This window comes from Nycticebus coucang, chromosome 10 (genome assembly GCF_027406575.1).
Source record: "Nycticebus coucang isolate mNycCou1 chromosome 10, mNycCou1.pri, whole genome shotgun sequence".
NCBI classification, from domain to species: Eukaryota; Metazoa; Chordata; class Mammalia; order Primates; family Lorisidae; genus Nycticebus; species Nycticebus coucang.
In genome coordinates this window covers 57,822,118-57,843,707 of record NC_069789.1, presented here as the reverse complement: position 1 = coordinate 57,843,707, position 21,590 = coordinate 57,822,118, and the positions used below count along the sequence as shown (strand labels likewise).

Here is a 21,590-nt window from a genome sequence, read left to right as displayed (position 1 = left end):
CAGGCACCAAACTTAGTCCACACAGCTGCCCACAGATGGCTGGAGGCTGGCAGGGGAGGAGATGGGATCAAGGCAGAGTGACACAATGGTCCAGAGTCAAAGAGTGGAGAGAAAAGAGAGGGCACCCCCTCCAGTGGAGCTGAATCTATTTAGTCCCCAGACCAGAGAAGGGGGGAGGGGGGCACGGATTGCGCTGATACTAGTGGGTAGAGAGGCTTCCAGCTGTCTTTTTGGGAGGGCACCAATCAGAGTGGTCCTGCTTGGAACTGGGAGAATCTAAACAAGTCTGGGTAATCTCCTCCCTCCATCAGGATCACAGAATTGTTTCCCAGTGGGTGTTGAGTACCAATTACAAGTATAGTACATGTATCTAAAGACTAGGAGCCTTTAGATGACCATTGCACAATTCCAGGGAGCTTCTAAGGCAGCAAAAATGATAGCTATATACATAAATAATTGAACCCCCCTTGGGGCATAAAGCGGGGAAGCACTGCATATGTCTTGGACTATATTCACTAAGCAGGGAAAATGAAGAGCTCTCAAACAAAATGGTGGAGTCCCCAGTCTTGGGCGATCTAACTTTTAGCAGTTTTTCCTAAGAGAAGAGAACTCAGTTCTAGGACTGCCTTAGGAAGAGACCCTCCCCTAAGGGCAGATAGAAGCAAGGGGTTGGAGGCCATGAGGACTAAACCTCTTTGGTTTCCAGAGTTTTCTCTTCAGAGAGGACCCCTGAAACTGTCCATCCCCCAGCACTCACCCATACCCCAAATCCCGTTGGCTTTGCAGCTCATGTCCCACAGTTCACTCCACACCTGCTGCCCAGCTCCACTTGCCCCTGCTACAGCCCAGCTCTATCAGGGAACACCAACGTGCCCAGCCAGGAATCCAACTCCTCCATGAGGAAGGTATATCAAAGCCAAGCTGAGCCGGGCATGGTGGCTCCTGCCTATAATCCTACTACTCTGGGAGGCTGAGACGTGTGGATTGTCTGAGCTCACAGGTTCGAGACCAGCCTGAGCCAGAGTGAGACCCCCATTTCTGAAAAAAGCTGGGCATTCGGGTGGGCACCTATACTTCAGCTACTCTGGAGGCTGAGACAAGAGAATCATTTGAGCCCAAGAGTTTGAAGTTGCTGTGAGCCATGACGCCATGGCACTCTACCAAGGGCGACAAAAAAAAAGGAAGGCCAACTTGGGCACTTTAGCTCAGTAGTTAGAGCGCCGGCCCTACAAACCAGACATAGCAAGTTTCAACTGGGCCTGATACAAATAAACAAACAAGAAAAAGAAGGTCGGTGGCGCCCGTGGCTCAGTGGGTAGGGAGCCAGCCACATACACCAAGGCTGCCAGGTTCGAACCCAGACAGGGTCAGCCAAAAACAGCAGTGACAACTGTAACAACAACAAAAAAATAGCCAGGCATTGTGGTGAGTGCCTGTGGTCCCAGCTACTTGGGAGGCTGAGGCAAGAGAATCGCTTAAGCCCAAGAGTTTGAGGCTGCTGTGAGCTGTGATGCCATAGCACTCTATCCAGGGTGACAGCTTGAGACTCTGTCTCAAAAAAAAATAGAAAGAAGGTCAAGTAGGCCAGCTCCCTGCCTCCAACAGATGTGCATCTGATCCCTGCCTCCTTATTTAAAACCCACGGGTTTTACAGAGCTCTATAAGCTTCTTTGATGTCCATTACTGAATCACATGCACCAACAAGGTCTTTCGTTTAACTGGCTTATGTTCTGGTCCCTCTGTAGCTCTCATTCAGTTCTAAAGGTGAGGTGACAGACCAATAGCTTGTGTTTTCTTCCCACTCATGTGTCCCCTCCCTAGCATCTTCTCAGCCAAATACAAGCATTATCACACGGTTCGGCATTTCCTACCAGGACTTCCTACCCATCTCTCTATTCTGTGGGCTTACCTTGGACTCCACACTAATTTGAAGCCTAAGTGGATACAAGAGTCTTTCTGTGTCCTTGATGAGCAAATGGACAGGTGCTAGGAGCCCACAGGGACATGGCTAGAGTTGGGTTTGCATGCACTGCTGACTTCAACTCAGAGCCCTGGAGTCTTTGATTCTAGCTGAGAAACTACTCGGTCAGTTGGTTCTGTTCACATGCACACACAGAATCCTCGCAGATTCTGGGCTCTGAGGACGAGGACAGACAGGGATGGAAGAGGTGAGGCAGTCTGTGGCTCCTCTACAAACTTTCCTTCCTCTAGAGCTGGCAATTTAGATATCAGGGCCAGGACCAGGAGCTGGCAATCCACCGAATGGAACGTTTGGCAAACAAGGAAGAAAACTCTTGGCAGTATGTGGACTTCTAACCCACGAGCCAGCGCAGCCACATCTCGCTGTCTGATTCATACTTCCTACTTTCTTTTTTTTTTGAGACATAGTCTCACTATGTCACACTTGGTAGAGTGCCGTAGCATCACAGCTCACAGCAACCTGAAACTCTTGGGCTTAAGAGATTCTCTTACCTCAGCCTCCAAAGGAGCTGGGACTACAGGTGCCCGCCACAAAGTCCAGCTATTTTTTATTGCAGTTGTCACAGTTGTTGTCTAGCTGGCCTGGGCGGGGTTTGAACCCGCCAGCCTCGGGGTATGTGGCTGGTGCCATAACCACTGTGCTACAGGTGCCGAGCCCATACTTCCTCTTTTCTCCTCCCACTCCTCCCTCACCACCGAGGCCCCAAGAACCAACCCTTCTCAACCAGTTGACCCCAGGTTCCCTCTAAGGCAGCGGTTCTCAACTTGTGGGTCACGACCCCTTTGGACGACTGTATTAAAGGGTTACGGCATTAGGAAGGTTGAGAACCACTGCCAGTCTAAGGGAACACGCTAATTTCGAGGGACTACCCCAGCCTTCCAGAGAAAGGTGGAGGGAAGGAATCATGGTGAGGAAAAGGAGAGGTCCCAAGATGACTGCTTACCACCCTTAGCCTCCAACTGAGGGGACTCCGGAGGAAACTCCAGATACAGCTTACACACCAGCCCATTACAAATCAGAAAACCACCACAACATTTTCAATTGACTACATCTAAGACCCCCGAGACAGATGCTCTGCAGATACTACAGATCCCATGGAGTATAAAGGAAGCTCCTCTGGGAGGACGGAGAGAGTGGGCAGAGCAGGAGATGGGGACACAGCAGCTCTCTTTAGTCCTTGCCTCCCCCACCTGTCACCCTTCTCCTCAGCTTTGCTTCAACACACTGTTTGCTACCTGCAAGGCCCAGATTGTCACCTCTGTCACTTCCAGCCTCTGTTCAGCTTCTTGGTCTCATGCCCTTGGGAATCCAGTTCTCCAGGATTCCTGTGTGGGTGGGGCAAACTCCCTGGAGGAAGTCAGCCCATTAAGCAGCGTCTATAAAACAGGTCACAGCTGTTCCCACCCTGCCAGGGCACCAAAGTGAGGACAGAACAGACCTGCAAGGCCCTGTTCTGCCTAGAGTGATCCCTGGAGGGAGGGGATGAGAGGCAGCAATGCCTCTTCCCTGCTCTGGGAGGCTGGGCTAACCCATCAGGTCTGCAAGGAGCAAGGAGGCAGTGGTGAGGGCACTTCAGATGAGGACTCAATTCCGTGGAGAGGGGACAGGGCCGTACGTCAGGGTACCTGTAAAGGCATCAGACTATCCACTGGGCAGCAAATGATTCCAGTGAGACCATCCTCTGGAAGGAGGACATCTTTGCGGGGGGGGAAAGCTTTTATCAAGTACTTTCAGTTCATTCAGTTATAACAGGTAGCACCTTTCTCAGACTTTTTTTTTTGAGACAGGATCTCATTCTGTGGCCCAGGCTACAGTGCAGTGACTCAACTATAGCTCTCACTGCAGCCTCAGACTTTTGGGCTGAGAAATCCTCCCACCTCAACCTCCTAAGTAGCTCAACACACTGTGCCACCAAGCCCAGCTATATTTTATTTTGTGTAGAGAAAAGGTCTTGCTATGTTGTCCAGGCTGATCTCAAATTCTTCACCTCAAACGATCTTCCTGCCTGGGCCTCACAAAGTGCTTTAGAGAACCACCATGACCCAAGAGGTCACATTTTTAGTGTCACTGGCATCCCTCAGGAAGAAAGGGTCCCTCTCTTGTCAGGATAAGCTCCTCCTTTCTGTCACAGATTGAGGAAAGGGAGGAACACAAAGGGTAAACAGCTTTGCCCTGGGTCTCCCGCTGCAGAGTTGGGAAAGGGCCACAGACCCGATATGGGGGGCCTGAGCATGGTGGTGATACTCAGAAATAATCTTGGCCCTAGCCCTGTGGTCTCCCCCTCCACAGTTATACACTCAGCATAGGTGTGCCAGAATTCTGGGACCAGAAAGACCCCAGGTACTGGACACACACACAGAGAAGCGAAAGCAGGGTCGGCAGCCCCCCCATAGTGGTGCATCTGCGGGAAGGGTGGGGGCACTGACTGTAAGTGAGGGTGCAGGAGCCGATGGGTAAGGCCCAGCTGTGTGGGTGGTGGGCTGCCGGCAGCTGACAGCCACCTGCTCAGCTCTGAGGACAGCCAAAGGAAGTCAAGCAGAAAGAGGCCGAGCCAGCCAGCCATGGGAACCAGCTAAGGCATCCACCAGCCCCCACACTATGCTGGGGGCAAGCTCCTTTGCCTCCTTCTGGATAGGGAGGCTCCGCCCTACTGTCCACAAGCTCCACCCACTGTCCCTCTGCCACCATGCCTTTCCTAAACCAGCTAGACATGTGGCCTGATAATAGAGCAGCATAACTTCAATGAATGCTAACTCCCAAATCAGGACAATCCCTGAAGGAATACTGTCATTCTTAGGGACTGACAGGAAAGCTACAGTAATCACACAAACTGTGCCTGCCCCCAAACACCCTCACACCTTCCCCCACGAACTCCAGACACTTCTACACCATCCCCCCACATTACACACATGCCTCACACCTTCCCCCACCCCATGCATATATCCCATATCTGGCAACCTCCCCATATACACCTCACACCCTCCATAACCTCCCACTCACCCCCTCCCCCCACGCACACACACACCTCCTTCCAGCTCATTCAGTCCCTCATCAGATCTCTGAGGAGAGGAAGCTGGCCTGGACCCCATGAAGTCACATTCTTAATGTCATTGGCAAAGAAATCTGAGAAAAGAAGGTTGAACCCGGAAGAAAAGGGAAAGTAGACACAAGGGCACAGCTCTGGCCCTTCCCCAAGGTCTTCCTTCTCCACATTCCAGAATGCTGGGGATAGGCCCAGCAAGCAGGGAGCAGCCAGGGAGAGAATGTCAGGAAAGGAACCTCAGACAGAAGAACCCAAGTGGGCCTTTTCCCAAATGCCACAAGGCCCAGGTCCCTGGGATCCCCAGACAGGTGGAAGAGGAAAGGGCACTGGCTCTAAAGCAGCACCCAGCTTTCAGTGCAGAAAAAAGAAAAATGAAAACACCAAACACCTGATACTAATTTACAGCCATGTTAGAGACCAAGGTGTTAGTCCTTCCTAGGGACATTTGCATTTAAAAAGCAGTCCAAGGAAGGGAGTGCCCAACTCACAAGGCCCAGGAAATGGCAAAGAGATTTCTATTTTTTTCTGGGAAGAAAGATGCATTATAAGGCAGGCAGGGTAGATCTCTATTGTAGGCTGAGCCTCTCCATGTTCCCCCACGCGTCTCGGCTCCTGAGTCCAGAGTCACTTGCTCCTGTGTAAAACAGCCCCCCCCCCCCACACACACACACACACTCTGCCCACCAGGAAGCCTGTTCCTTTAAGGCACTGACCCCTCCAATCCCTGGCTGTGGCTATTCTTAGTCCAGCATGATCCAGGGGGCCATCAGGCCTTCCCCTGTGGCCACACAGCTCCTAAGCTGGGAGCCTCCACTCTTCTGGTACCAGGCCCAAAAGATATCCTGCACTTGGGTCAGTCAAGGACACTGAACCCAGCAGGGAGACCAAGGATTCTATTTTACCCAGGTCAAAGGAGAAACCCCACTGGGGTGAAGAGCCCTAGGAGAGAACTGAGAAATGAGATACTCTCTGACATAACCTCTCAGTGTCCTAGAATCCCCAACCACAGGAAGGCTCTACCCAGACACCAGGGATGGGGCACCATGAGGGTGCCAGACCACAGAGGAGCCCTGCCGGGACTCCCCATGCCAGCCTGGTCACTCTGTAGACATGTCGGTTTCCCCTCAGTCTCGCTTACCTGCATGTGCAGCCTGGTATGGACTCCCCAATACCTTACTTCCCATTCACACCTGAGTCTTAGGTTCTCAAAGCCATAGCCAGCACTGGGGGCACCTCTCCCTTCCTCTTGCTATCTCTCTCTCCTTCTGTTTCTACCCCAATTCAAGATGCTCAGAAATCCTCCCTGGTTAACCTTTCCAACCACGCCTCTCTTCTTTCACACTCAGTGTCCCCTTAACACCCAGATGCTGTGTGTGTGTCACAGGAACGGAAATGGTAGCCCTGGAGTCTGGGGACAAGAACATCTTTGTCTTAGATGGTATTAATACAACTGTTTTGCATCTCTGCCCATGGTGGGGCCATGAAGATTTTCAAGAAGAAAGTGACTTTGCCTAGCACTCTGGGAGGCCAAGGAGGGCGGATTGCTTGAGCTCAGGAGTTCAGACCAGCCTGAGCAAGGTGAGACCCCATCTATGCTAAAACAAACAAACAAACAAAAAAAGAATAACTGAGGCAAGAGGATCATTTCAACACAGGAGTTTGAGGTTGCTATGAGCTATGATGCCACGGCAGTCTACCAAGGGCAGTGAAGTGAGACTCTGTCTCAAAAAAAAATCTACTTTGGCTGAGTGCAGGGCTAGAGCAAGGAATCCATTAGTTTTGTTTTCCCTTATACAAGCTCTGATGCCTTTCTCTGACCTCCTAACTCCAAATTTCCACAGATAGGTCACCAGGGAGACTGAGGCCTCCTTAAAAGAGCCCAAGTCTACACTCAGCAAAGGGGACACTCAGCAGAGGGTGAACCACCTGGCATAGTAGTACACTCACATTCAACCAGCCCCTTCTTCTTGGACCCTTGTCCATGGGACTCTCACCCCAGGTCTCCCAGTCAGAACATCCTCACCAGGGCTTAGCTGATCTTGCTTGCGGCCGGATGAGTGCAGCCAGACTGACTGAACTGAACACACAGTCCTACTGCAACCAACCTCGCATAGCAACCACACTGAAATACCTTTCAGTTTTAGTAAATGCCATCGTAAGATCTGTCAGAAAGAATACAGGCCACTATCATGACAGGAGGGAGGGTATTACACTTCGTTTAGGTGAAAGGGAAAGGGAAGCAAGGCAAAGAAGGGAGGGAAGCTAAATGATTACAAGCATCACATAAATAGAAAGAAGGAAACGGACCTATTTTTCCCCCTCTGGTTTTTGTGCCAGGTATTGTCTTATTTAATCCTCACGACAATCCTTAAATGTGGATATTATTATCCTTATTTTATGGACTATGAAACTAGAAAACAGGAAAGCGTTTAATTTGCTCAAGGTCGCACAGTTTGTAAATGATAGAATCAAGAGTTAAACTGAAACTTACACGAGCCCAAAATTCATTGTATTTTTCCCATCCTGCCATGGAAACCCAGGCATATCATATTCGACCAAATGTTCGAGGTGATGTTGGTGCTTGTTCTGAAACACTCCCATACTGTCCCCCCACTCTCCACAACACTTCACTCTCCCAGGCTACTCAAAAAAGAAAAAGAAAACCCAAATAAACAAACAACTCCATACCCCAGTTTTGTAGGTAAGGGAATCAATGACCAGATGGGGGAGATGACTTATATGAAGTCACACAGCTGGTCAGTGGCAGAGGTGGGACCAGAGGTGAGGGTTCAGGTCTTTGGATTCCCACTCCAGTGTTCCTTCCTAGACTGGAGCATTACCCAGGCTAGAGTTCACTGGCATGATGATCATATGTCACCACAACCTTGAACTCCTGGGCTCAAGCAATCCTCCTACCTTGGCCTCCTTGGTAGCTGGGACTACAGGTGTCCACCACAGTGCTCAGCTGATTTTTTCTATTTTAAGCGATCCTCTCACCTCAGCCTTCCAGAGTGCTAGGATTACAGGCATGAACCACTGCTCCTGGCCTCTCATGATTTTAAAACATTACAGGGAAGGAAATCCTGCAGTCTTCCTGTTGTGATTCTCTTAAGTTGGTTCACTCCTTTCTAAAGCTTTTTTTTTTTAATGTTACCTTTTTCTTTTAATTAATTTGTTTATTATTATTATTATTATTTTGGCTGGGGCCGGGTTTGAACCCACTACCTCTGGTATATGGGGCCAGCGCCCTACTCCTTGAGCCAAGGTGCCACCCCTTTCTAAAGCTTTTGATTACTTTCATAAAGTGAAATAACTATACAGAGTGCATATTTGCCACCAAAAATTTATTTTTCCTTTCTCTTACCTGAACAAATATTTTATTGGGCACCAAAAAAATGAGTATTCCTTTCTCTCACCTGAATGATTGAGAAAACCACCCAACTAGTCTGTCTGCCCTGCTGACCCCTAAAGTATCTGCTCTCCACTGCCAGGGTAACATTCCTACAGTGCCACTTGGACTTCATTCTTCCAATGGAAACATTTGTTTCGCCTCTGCTTATCAGATATTCACTCAAGAATCTACACATTGAGTCCTCAGCCCAGTCCCCCTGGCCCCAGCAGGCTCTCCTAAATACTAATAGTAATTAACCATTCTCCAGGGAGCCAAGTTTTCCTACAAACTTCCACTCATGCTAGAACCTTCAATGGAATACTCTGGCCTGCCTTCTACAAACGTCTGCTCATATATTAGAGACTTTGCTCACTGCTCTCTTTTGAACATCTCTAAAATACTTAATGTGTGGCCGCACAGTGGCTCACGCCTGTAATCCTAGCACTCTGGGTGGCCGAGGCAGGTGAATTGCTTGAGCTCAGGAGTTCGAGACCAGTCTGAGCAAGAGCAAATCCATCTCTACTAAAAATAGAAAAGTTAGCTGGGTGTAGTGGTAGGCACCTGTAGCCCAGCTACTCAGGTGGCTGAGGCAAAAGGATCACTTGATCCCAGGAGTCTGAGTTTGCTGTGGTCTCTGCTAGCCAACTAGCCTATACCCCATGGTACTCTAGACTGGGGGCAACAGAGTTAGACTCTGTCTCAAAAAAAAAAAGCCCTGGGCATGGTGGCTCGCCTGTAATCCTAGCACTCTGGGAGGCCGGGGCAGGTGGATTGATTACATGAGCTCATGGGTATGAGACCAGCCTGAGCAAGAGCAAGACTCCATCTCTAAATTTAGCCGGGCATTGTGGTGGGTGCCTGTAATTCCAGTTACTCAGGAGGCTGAGGCAAGTGAATCGTTTGAGCCCAGGAGTTTGAGGTTTCTGTGAGCTATGATGCCAGGGCACTCTACCAAGGGCAACAAAGTAAGACTCTGTCTCAAAAAAAAAAAAAAAGTAAAATAGGCGGCGCCTGTGGCTCAGTGAGTAGGGCACCGGCCCCATATACCGAGGGTGGCAGGTTAGAACCTGGCCCCGGCCAAACAAAAAATAGCTGGTGTTGTGGCGGGCGCCTGTAGTCCCAGCTACTCAGGAGGCTCAGGCAAGAGAATCGCCTAAGCCCAGGAGCTGGAGGTTGCTGTGAGCTGTGTGATGCCACGGCACTCTACCCCAACAAAGTGAAACTGTCTCTAAAAAAAAAAAAAAAAAGGTAAAATAAAATAAAAAATACAGTTACTAACACTTTTTTTTTTTTTGAGATAGGGTATAGCTTCATTCCCAAGGATGGAGGACAGTAGCTGGAACTACAGACCCGCCACCATGACCGGTTAATTTTTAAATTTTTTGTAGAAATGGGAGTTTTTTGTTTTTTGGGTTTTTTTTGCAGTTTTTGGCTGGGCTTGAACCCGCCACCTCTGGCATATGGGGCCAGCGCCCTACTCCTTTGAGCCACAGGTGCCGCCCAAGATGGGAGTCTTGCTGTGTTGCTGGGGCTGGTCTTAAACTCCTGGCCTTGAGGGATCCTCCCTCTTTGGTCTTCCAAAGTGCTGGGATTACAGGGATGAGCCCTGCACCCAACCCCAACACCTCTTTTAAGTAACATTCTTAGTTTATCATTTCGACATGTATCTACAAACACCTTACTACATACAAAACACTCTTTTCCACTAATCCCCTAACTCACATGGATTACCTGTTATTTATCATTGTCTCCTGACAATGGTTAGACAATGTTTACACAAGGTATGTGCTCAGCACAGAACTGTTAAATACTGTGTTTTTCAAGTGGTCTTACCAATCCTGTGGAGAAAAGAGTTAACAACTCCCAGGTGGGCTCGGTGCCCATAGCACAGTGCTTATTGGCACGGGCCACATACACCAAAGCTGGTGGGTTCGAACCTGGCCTGGGCCAGCTAAACAACAATGACAAATGCAACAAAAAAATAGCTGGGCGTTGTGGCAGGTGCCTGTAGTCCCAGCTACTTGGGAGGCTGAGGCAAGAGAATCGCTGAAGCCCAGGAGTTGGAGGTTGCTGTGAGCTGTGATGCCACGGCGACACAGTGAGGGCAACATAGTGAGACGTAGTCTAGAGAGAAAAAAAAACAGAAAATCTGAGGCTGGACAAGGACTGCAAAATTGTAATGTGTTTTTCCAGGTAGATACTCCATTGCATTTATCAGATTCTGAGAGTTTATAGACCTCCAAAATATTAAGCACTCTGCTCCTACTTTCTATACTTCTATAAAATGCTGCCTAAGATTATTTCAGTACTAACTATTCGGGCAGCATATCACAATTGACCCATACTGGCTTACAGGACTGCCCACTCCATGAAGAAGCTCATCCATTTAACTCCCATTTTAGGGAGGGACATTGTGGTTCCCTCAAGGTTAGAGACCACATTGAATTCAAGGTTGTATCCCTAGGGTTTAGCACAAGCCTGCTATTGAGGAATAATAAAAGAATTCTATGGCTCAGCGCCTGTAGCTCAGCAGCTAGGGTGCCAGCCACATGCAGAGGAGCTGATGGGTTCAAATCCAGCCCAGGCCTGCCAAACAACAATGACAACTACAACCCAAAACAATAGCCGGGCATTGTGGTGGGCGCCTGTAGTCCCAGCTCCTTAGGAGGGTGAAGCAAGAGAATCGTTTAAGTCCAAGAGTTTGAGGTTGCTGTGAGCTAAGACGCTACAGCACTCTAATTAAGACAACAGTTTGAGACTCTGGCTCAAAAAAAAATAGAATTCTAACAGCCCCTAGCTACTAACGTATCGTTTATATGTATGGGGCATTAATCTAAGTGGTTCATTAATTAACTCTTTACTTTTACAATTCTTTTTCTGCCACTGTTATTTCCCCAACTTCACATATAAGGAAACTGAAGCACCAATAAATTAAGTAACCTTCCCGAGGTCCTGCAGCTTTTAAGTGGTGGAGCCAAACTTTGGACCCCAGTAAACTGGCTCCATGGCCATGCTCTTACCCATCTGCTGACCTTACATTGCCCTCATTTGATTAATAAATGAATGTAAGAATGAATGAACATAGGCATTCTAGATGGCATTGATTTGCTTGTTTGCTTTGTTTTATTTTTTGACGAGATCTCATTCTGTTGCCCTGGTTGGAGTGCAGTGGTGTCATCATCATAGCTCACTGCAATCTCAAACTCCTGAGCTCAAGCCAATCCACCCACTTGAGCCTCCTAAGTAGCTGAGACTACAGGTGCATGCCACCACACTGGCTAAGGCTAATATTTCTATTTTTTGTAGAGGCAGGGCCTCACTATGTTGCTCAGGCAGGTCTCCAACTCCTGGCCTCAGGAGATCCTGCCATCTCAGCCCCCCAAGTGGTAGCATTACAGGGTGAGCTACCTCGATTGGCCAGGTTTTCTTGAATGAATAATTAACCAACCATTATTTAACTCACATTTTGTCTCCACCTTGTATTACCTATAGGACTATCATAAAAGTGATATTCTTAAACTCTCCTTGAATTCAGTCAGAGTATAACTCCAAGTAATTCCCTGATCTACCAGTATAGAATTCCTGTCAATAAAATAAAAAAGACTGATTTACTTACCAGTGAACTATTTTTAGTGAACTAAGAACTATTAGTTATTTATTAACTTTTTTTTTTTTTTGAGACAGAGTCTCACTTTGTCACCCTCAGGAGAGTGCTGTGGTGTCACAGCTCACAGCAACCTCCAACTCTTGGGTTCAAGCGGTTCTCTTCCTTCAGCCTCCCAAGCAGCTGGGACCACAGGTGCCCATCATAACGCTGGGCTATTTTTTTTAGAGACGGGATCTCACTCTGACTCAGGCTGGTCTCCAACCTGTGAGCTCAGGCAATCCACCCGCCTCGGTCTCCCAGCGGTTGGGATTACTTGAGTGGTGGGATAACTGGAGTGAGCCACTGAGCCCAGCCAAACTATTCTTTTTTGTTTGTTTGTTTTAAGACAGAGTCTCATTCTGTCACCCGGGGTAGAGTGCCACAGTATCATAGCTCACAGCAACCTCAAACTCTTAGGCTGAAGTGATCCACTTCCCTCAGCCTCCCAAGTAGCTAAGACTTTAGGTGCCCACCACAATGCCCAGCTAGTTCTTCTATTTTTAGTGGACATGGAATCTGGCTGTTGCTCAGGTTGGTCTCAAATTCCTGAGCTTACTCTTTTGGAACTACCTCCACCTCCCAGAGTGCTAGAATTATGGGCGTGAGCCACTGCACCTTATTTATTAAGTATTCTTAGTGAACTAAGATTTCTCATAACACAAATTCCAATATTATAGGGACTTTTTTTTTTTAAAGAGACACAATCTCACTTTATCGCCCTCGGTAGAGTGCTGTGGCATCACAGCTCACAACAACCTCCAGCTCTTGGGCTTAGCCGATTCTTTTGCCTCAGCCTCCTGAGTAGCTGGGACTACAGGCACTCACAACAATGCCCATATATATTTTTTTGTTGCAGTGGTCAGGGCCGGGTTTGAACACGCCACCCTCGGTATATGAGGCTGGTGCGCTACTCACTGAGCCACAGGCGTCACCCAGGGGACTTTTTTGTTCTTTAAATTTAGAGATAGGGTCTCACTACATTGTCCAGGCTAGTCTTGAACTCTGGGCTCAAGTGATCCTCCCACCTCACCCTCCCGAGTACCTGGATTAGTAGGTGCACACCTCCATGCCCAGCCATAGAGGTGTTATGGGCCCCTTCTATCAATACTTGGCTCTTGGGATAAGAACATCTACCTCACTTGGGACACGGACCTTGTGGACATTTTTTTCTCACAAGTCCCTTCAGCATAGCACAGACAGAACACAGGTTCTGGAGGCATCTTGATCTAGACTCAAGCTTTGGCTTTTCTCTAATTAATTGTACAGCCTGAAAAAAAAAAATTGTACAGTCTGAGGTGTGTTCCTTAATCTTGCTAAACCTCAGCTCTGTCATCTGTAAAGAGGAAACAATTTCATCATCATCCATTTCCTCCAAGGAGAAGAGGAAACTGTAAGATTACCATTCAAAACACTACAGGTGGACAAACACTCACGCTGGTGACCATTATCATGCACTCTCGCCTTTCTTGGTACTTGAACTTTTGCCTACTTTTTGCCTTCTTCGTTATAGGACCATCTAAAATAGCATAATTAAAGTGCACTTCTGAGAATTTGCCAACTTTTTAGAACTACTCTTTATTTCAAAGTCTCTTAGCAAAGAACTGTTATCTTCTCTTTCTCTCTCTCTCTCTTTTTTTTTTTTTTTGGAGACAGAGTTTCATTTGTTGCCCTCAGTAGAGGGCCGTAACATCATAGCTCACAGCAACTTCAAACTCTTGGGCTCAAGTGATCATCTGGTCTCAGCCTCTGGGTTAGCTGGAACTACAGGCATCCGCCACAACACCTGACTAGTGTTTGTTTGTTTGTTTTAGAGACAGAGTCTCTCTGTTGCTCAGGCTGGTCTCGAACTCCTTAGCTCAAACAATCCACCCACTGCAGGAGTTCAAGACCAGCCTGAGCAAGAGCCAGACCCCATCTCTACTAAAAATAGAACAAAAACTAACCTGGCACTGTAGTGGGTGCCCATAGTCCCAGCTACTCAAGAGGCTAAGGCAAGAAGATCACTTGAGCCCAAGAGTTTGAAGTTGCTGTGAGCTATGATGATACCACAGCACTCTACCCATGGTGACAGAGTGAGAATCTGTCTCAAAAAAAAAAAAAAAACCATCTGCCTTTTTCAAGTCTAGAGTGAAAATCTGATATCCCTGGCCGTAATGTTCTTTGGGAAAATATAGTTGTGCCCTCCCAGGTTCCCATAACATCTAATTTGCAAACAATCATTCCTTTCTTGGTCAGAATTACATCTACTCTACTGGTGCTCCTTGTCACTTCAACTTCCTTTACCCACCTGCAAGACCTCACAGCACAGCATGGCAAGTCAGGAATGTGGCAGATACTCTGCTTTCAGAAAAGCAGGGCTCTTGAAAGGTGCCACTAGTTGAAGGGCTCCATCAACAACTATTATCTGGGCTCTAGGTTAGTTTGTGACCTAAGACAAAAAGAGATCATAGCTTTCTGTGAGCTGTAGGGTTTCCTCAGAATGAAATATCCTTACTCCTCTTTCCCCCCATTTGTTTTTTGTTTTGTTTTGTTTTGTTTTGAGACACAGTCTCAAGCTGTCACCCTGGGTATAGTGCCGTGGCATTATAGTTCACAGCAACCTCCAACTCTTGGGCTGAAGAGATCCTTTTGCCTCAGTTTTTATATTTTTTAGTAGAGATGGAGTCTTGCTATTGCTCAAGCTGGTCTTGAACTCCTGAGCTCAAGCAATCCACCCACCTCAGCCTCCCAGAGTGCTGAGATTGCAGGCATGAGCAACTGTGCCCAATCTTTTTTTCTTTTTCTTTCTTTTTTTTTTTTTTTTTGGAGACAGTCTCACTCTGTCACCCTAAGTAGAGTGCCATGGCATCAGCCCAGCTCACAGCTACCTCAAATTCTTGGTCTCAAGTGATACTCCTGCCTCCTCCTCTAGAATAGTTGGGACTACAGCCTGGCTATTTTTTGGTTGTAGTTGTCATTGTTGTTTGGCGGGCCCAGGCTGGGTTCGAACCCGCCACCTCGGGTGTACGTGGCTGGCGCCCTAGCCACTGAGCTACAGGCGCTGAGCCCTCTTCCTTCTCTATATGCTGAGGGCCTCTGTTCCCCAAAGCACAAAAGTCTTCTGCTTCCTCAGTCTCATCAACCCCAGTGGTGATTTGGAGTGACTGAATTCCATCACCAAAGTTCTGAAGGAAGAAAATATCCCAACAATAAAACTACAGATAGTACAGACACAAGACTGCAAAGTGTCCAAGGAAGGGTAAGTCCTTTCATGGGTCATATGATCTATGGGTGAGCATTCAGCTCCAGCATTGCTAGTGACTGTGTGACCTTGCGAGTGTCACCTCTTCTTAAGGAAGTGATCTCCAGCTTCTTTCCAGTTCTAATGCTTTATGGGATCATAGGAAAAGCAAGAATCATCCCTTAAGGCTGCACTCAGTGGCTCACGCCTGTAATCCTAGCACTCTGGGAGGCCGAGGGAGGTAGACTGTAAGCTCAGGAGTTCAGACCAGCCTGAGCAAGAGTGAGACTCCATCTCTACTAAAAGCAGGAAAAAAAAAAACAACCTAGCTGGGCGAGGTGGTGCACACCTGTAGTCCCAGCCACTCAAGAGGTTGAGGCAGGAGGATTGCTCAAGCCCAAGAGTTTGAGGTTGTTGTGAGCTTATAATGCCACCGAAGACTCCATCTCAAAAAAAAAAAAAAAAAGAAGTCCTTCAAGTTTCATTTTATAAAACAGATGCAAAATAAAGCAGATATAAAAATACCAAAATGATGGGCTTGGTAAATTCCCACCTAACAGGTACAATGTATGGCTATGTGGCACACTTCCTGGGTAAAGGACACAACTACAATTGGGACTTTATCTTATATATATATTTTTTGAGACAGTCTCACTTGGTCACCCTTGGTAGAGTGCCCTGGCTTCATAGCTCACAGCAACCTCAAACTCTTGGGCTCAAGCAATTCTCTTCCCTCAGCCTCCCAAGTACCTGGGACTACAGGCGCCCGCCACAACGCCTGGCTATTTTTTTTTTTTATTTTTAATTTCAGTGTGCTTGTTCATTCTTCTTTGTTTGAAGTACTCCTTTTTTGTTGATTTTCTTCTTCTTCTGGCGGTGCTGGCTGTTTTTGATGTTGTTAGTAGAGACGGGGTCTTATTCTGGCTCACTGCTGCTCATATGGGTCTTGAACCTCTGAGCTCAGGCAATCCACCCGCCTCGGCCTCCCACAGCTCTGGGACTACAGTTGTGAGCCACCACGCCTGGCCAATGCCCAGCTATTTTTAGACACAGGGGTCTTGCTCTAGGTCAGGTTGGTCTGGAACCTATGAGCTCAGGCGATCCACTGCCTCAGCCTCCTAGAGTGCTGGGATTACAGGGGTGAGCCACCATGCCCAGCTGGGACTTTATCTTATAAATGCAAACAATGCAACCTAATTGTATGTGCCCTCATAATACAAAATTAAAAAAAGAGGGCAGCGCCTATCGGCTCAGTGGGTAGGATGCCGGCCCCATATACCAAGGGTGGCGGGTTCAAATCCAGCCCTGGCCAAACTGTAACAGAACAACAGCCAGGCTTTGTGGTGGGCACCTGTAGTCCCAGCTACTCGGGAGGCTGAGGCAAGAGAATCGCCTAAGCCCAGGAATTGGAGGTTGCTGTGAGCTGTAACACCATAGCACTCTACCGTGGGCAATGAAGAGAGACAGAGTCTTAAAAAAAAAAAAAATTAAAGAAAGACAAAAAGTAATACCAAATCAAGAAAGCTGCCTTAATTTCCCCCAGTGTATCCCAAGTCCAAACCTCCAACTAGAGTCACTCATAAGGTCGCAAAATGACAGAATTGGTTTAATCTTGTTTTCTCCCTCCTTTGAAGGTAGGGACAGAAATGCAGAAGCGGCCACACGTGGTAGCTCACGGCTATAAACCTAGCACTCTGGGAGGCTGAGGCAGGAGGATTGCTTGAGCTTAAGAGTTCAAGATCAGGGCGGCGCCTGTGGCTCAAGGAGTAGGGCGCCGGTCCCATATGCTGGAGGTGGAGGGTTCAAACCTAGCCCCGGCCAAAAAAAAAAAAGTTCAAGATCAGACTGAGCAAGAGTTAGACCCCATTTCTACTAAAAATAGAAAACTAGCCCAACGTTGTGGCAAGCACCTGTAGTCCCAACTACTTGGGAGTCAGAAGCAAGAAAATCACCTGAGTCCAAGAAATAGGCTGCTGTAGGTTATGATGATGCCATGGCACTCTACACAGAGTGACAGAGTAAGACTCAAAAAAAAAATGTAAAAGCATAAGAAAGCAGGTAAGACAGGAGCCCAAGGAATTCATACATATGTGCTTCAATGTCCAAACAACCAGGAATTAAGGAAGTATTAGGCTGGACTGGGATTGGGTGGAGGAAATGTGTCCTCCTGGGCCCTGTCCTGGAGAGGTTTATTATTTAAGGTATGCTATAGACTGGTGACATCTTATGGGCATTCAAGGAATCCGCTATGATGAATTCCACAACTCTGCTCTGCTTTTCTCCCATGACCCCATGTCTCTCTGACAGTGTCATCAAGGTTATGAGTACAGGGTATGAAGTGAAATTGCCTGCTTCAAATCCCACCTCTGTCATTTGCTAGCTAGCTGACAGCAGGAAGCGTTAGCCATTATATGATATGCCAGCTCAGCATTACCCTGTCTATTGGCAGCAGCCAGCCTCTGGAAGGTGTCCCTCCCCAATTCCCTACAAAAATCATTAAGCAGCCTTTCCCTCTCTCCCAGTTCCCATTATGCCAACCATATTTAAAGAGAAATACACAAGGAATAAAGCAGTTACCTTGGTATTGTCACATCACTCTTCCTGTAGCCAGAAAGGAAGAGTTCCAAACTCCATATGGCTGGCAGACCCCACCCCAGCCCCACCCTTGATAGCTCTCCCTCCCTTAGGATGGAGGCTAAACCCAGGATGAATGACTAACATTTGTATTGTACTCTGCAGTTTTCAAAGGCTTTTGCTTACATGACAAAAGCATGCATACAGTTCACAGTAAGCAATGCATTTCATCCTTGAAACAATCCTGTGAGCCATGGAAAATTCTCCCCCCATTTTACAAATATGCAACCTAAATTTTAGAAAGATTCACAAATTCCCAGGTTTACACAGCTAGGGAATAAGTCACATCAGGACCCACAGCTGGGATTCCTAACACTGTTTCTCCACTACTTCACATTATTTCGTCCCAGTTTACATCTTGAGAGTACCAGAAGCCTGAAGTTAATGGCCAGTTACAAAGGGAACAAAGACCCCCTCATTTTTCTCCCTGCTTGTTCAGGCAGGGCTGTCCAGTTTGAAGAACCACAGACATGAGACACCTGCAAAGCACAGGCCTACGAAGGGTGAAGACATCCCTGAAAAGGAACCAAAGACCCACAATGTTGTGGAGTATCTGCCAGAGTGCTACTAGGACATGGCAAAGACCACAGACATTCCAGACCACCAGGCAAGGCCAGAGAAGCTCCCCAGGAAAACTGACCTTTCCTCACCCAGCACACCCCTCTGCCGTCTCTCCCTCATGGTTCCCGTGAAGAGGAAAATGGACAACCTACCTTCTGGCCTGGGCTGAGAGCTTCATCAGACATACACACCCATGCACACTCAGCAGTAAGCTCAAAGCCATGAAAATCCAACCTTGGGTTCACCCAAAGACCAAAGAAGCAGCAGCCACAGCTTGGGTCCAGGACTCCAGCTCACATCCACTGTCTCCTCAGACACTGGCTGCCAGGCAGGGCTATAAAATGTGCCTCGACTTAATTTTTCCATGGATGCAACCCCAGATGGGACTGCCAGGCTCCAGAGGAGCTGTGATTCCAAAGGCCTACTGCCTCTCTGCTCTGGTATCTACAGCTGGACTATGGGATGGGGAAAGTGTGTGGGGGTCAAAGCTTCCACTCCCAGGCCATTTCTCTCCCTAATATCTTTCTAAGGCCTAAAGCAGCAACAGAGCAAGTTTTCATTCAGGACTGATTCCAGGTTGGAATTTAGTGCAAATTGCTTACATCTGCCTGGCCACAGCCCAGATAGTCAGGTAGTTTAGCGAGAAAAGGAGCAGTGTTGGCCGCTTCTGGGAGCCTGGGTAGCTGTTTCACTAAAGAATCTGGTGTCATGCTAGGACCAGCCAGCCCAGTGTACATAACTCCCCAACAGAGTTAGGGGAAAAAACATCAGGGCATCCAAAGACAATAGGGATTCCATCTCAAGCATGATTGGTAGGACTGGGATAGGGAAAGACCCCAAAAGTGGGTGGAGATGGAGGGAGAGAAGGCTGGCCTAAAGGAACACAAGCCTGATAGATCTCACACACACACAATCCAGCCAACTAGGGTGTGTGCACTATCTAACCTCATACATTTGGTAACCTCTTTCCACAACTCAGGAGCCTGCCAATGCCCTGGGCTCCCCACCCTACACATCCCACACTAACTTGGCAGCCCTGCTTGGGTTTCCTGCTGCGATTGCTCCCCAACATCAAAGCCACCACTGTCGGAGAGGTGAAAATTAGAGACAAGTACAGGCCAAGAGAGCAGCGCCTTCTCTGAGCGCCGGGTAACTCAGGCCGGAGGGTCCCTCTCCCTCTTCCAAGCTTTCCGTCCGTCTCCTTCGGCTGCAGTATCCTTATAAGGCAGAGGCCGACTCTACCCTCCGACTGGCTAAAAAAATGTATATATTTCCCAGGCTAGTTGCTGACTTATCACCCACTGCACGGAAAGGCACTATACCCACCACTGGACAGGTTTTTCTTTTCATTTCTCATCTTAAATAAACAAACCCTAAAGCCATTGGTTGATTCAGGTCGCCCTGCAGCTGGGACCCAGGAAGTGTGTCTAGAGAGAAGAGGGTGTGGATGGGGGTGCCCGCAGCTGGAGAGGCCCCGAGGCCGAGGGAGCTGGGAGAAGGTTGGCGAGCGGGGCGTGGGGGACAACCTGCTCTGTGCCTCGGGCTGGAGCTCGGGCTCCCACGGCGTCCGCCGCTCAGCCCGCGCCAGGACCCTCGGTCGCTTCCATTGTTGCACCTCCCTTGTTGCCATGTTGGGAGGGAGAGCCCCTCGACCTCCGCTGCCTCTGCTCCGGGGACACTTCGCAGACCCCCAGGCCTGTGTAAGCGGCCAGGTGACCGTCCTACCTGCGCTCGCTGCGGGCTGTGCTGCAAGTCCCGACGTGTCGTGTGCCCGGCGACGCGGGCTGCTAGCTCCGCGCCTCGGCGACTCGCTCTGCGGCTCCAGGCGCCTCTTGCACCAGCGCGATGCGCAGCTGGCGGGCAGCACGCTACTTCCTCCCGGCTGCGCCCCGGCCTTGGGGTCCCCGGAACAGGGAGAGAGGCAGCAAAGGGCGCGAGGACCAGCTTGGGGATGGGGGCGAGCGCTCTCCGCCAAGACCGTGCGCTAGCTCGTACAGTCAGGCCACCCCGAGCGAGACAATAGCGGGAGCAGGGGGCGAGAGGGGAGAAGCCATCTCCCGGACACCCGGCGCACTGCACGCCGACGCGAGGCTCGGCCAGACCCTGCCTGGACAGGCAGCCGCTGGCCCCCGGCTCCAGCCGCTGCTCCGAATCGGCCGCGAGCTGGAGGGCGGGGCAGCTGCTGGAGCCCCGGCCGCCAGCCACCCCTCCTCCTCCCCTCCCCTCGCCTCCCATCCCCTCGACTCCCGCCCTCCCTGCCGTGCGTGGGGAGAGAGAAAGGCGCTGGCGTCAAGTTGTGCTCGGCAAACCCCGGAGCCAAGCTTTCCACTTCCCGCTTGGGTGAGGGATTTTGCAGATGGTCGTTACTTTTCCCTGCTGCAACCCCTTGCCTTTGGGTCAGAGGAAAGATGTATCATTCTGCTAGAAATGATTGAGTGTTGAGGTCCACTTATCCGTTTGAGGAATTTACCCCATAATTATCAGCGATGCCTGAAAGAACCCCTATCTTGAGCGTGGAGGTGGAGGTAGAGGGAAGTGTCTCCACGCTTTACTTTCATTCGTTTTTCTATTTGCGGGCGAGGGGTTGTCTTCCTACCTACAGCCCATTGAAAATAGCAGTCAACAACCTGGGCGGGGAGGGAACGTAGAGGATCCTCTGACCCAAATACGGTAGGAACACCAACAAAAAAACCCATCTAATACAATATGTTATATTAATATTTTAAAATTATACTATGTACCTTTCTTTGAACAGTGGTCTCTAGAAGAATTTTCCTAAAGGCTCCACCCAAAAGAAACCAATAGTTGGCCAGTTCCTCATTTGAATTCGGTTTGCCTAATACCTGTGACCTCTGATCTCAAAGTACATTTTCCTCAAAACATGAGCCTTGTTGTCCCCCACCGGTCTCCTTTCTTGCCAGTCAGACTGCAAAGATCAGCACCTGGTTCTTAGCCCCCTCCTCTGTATCCCCTGGGGGTATTCTGGGTCTCCAGACACTCAGCCTTTCTCAGATGCCCATGACTCCCAGCCAGGGTTCCCATGGAAACAGCTGCTAAACTTTCCCTTCCTTGGCCTCAAGGAAATATTTGTTAGGATGCTACTATTCCAGACCA

At 48.8% G+C, this 21,590-nt stretch overlaps 1 protein-coding gene across 6 annotated transcripts in view; it reads right to left on the bottom strand.

The window, feature by feature from the left end:
* The window catches only part of PIK3C2B (phosphatidylinositol-4-phosphate 3-kinase catalytic subunit type 2 beta), an 81,297-nt gene extending 60,759 nt beyond the window's left edge, over positions 1-20,538 (bottom strand). Inside the window, exon 1 of one of the 6 annotated variants that reach the window (XM_053604241.1) lies at positions 20,202-20,538. The gene's annotated coding sequence lies outside the window, so the exon portion shown is untranslated. Of the gene's footprint in view, positions 1-3,216; positions 3,238-6,971; positions 7,121-18,628; positions 18,652-20,002; positions 20,026-20,201 lie in introns of those variants that run through there. The other 5 variants (XM_053604236.1, XM_053604239.1, XM_053604238.1 and 2 more) reach the window with 5 other exon arrangements.
* Between the last annotated feature and the right edge of the window lie 1,052 nt (positions 20,539-21,590).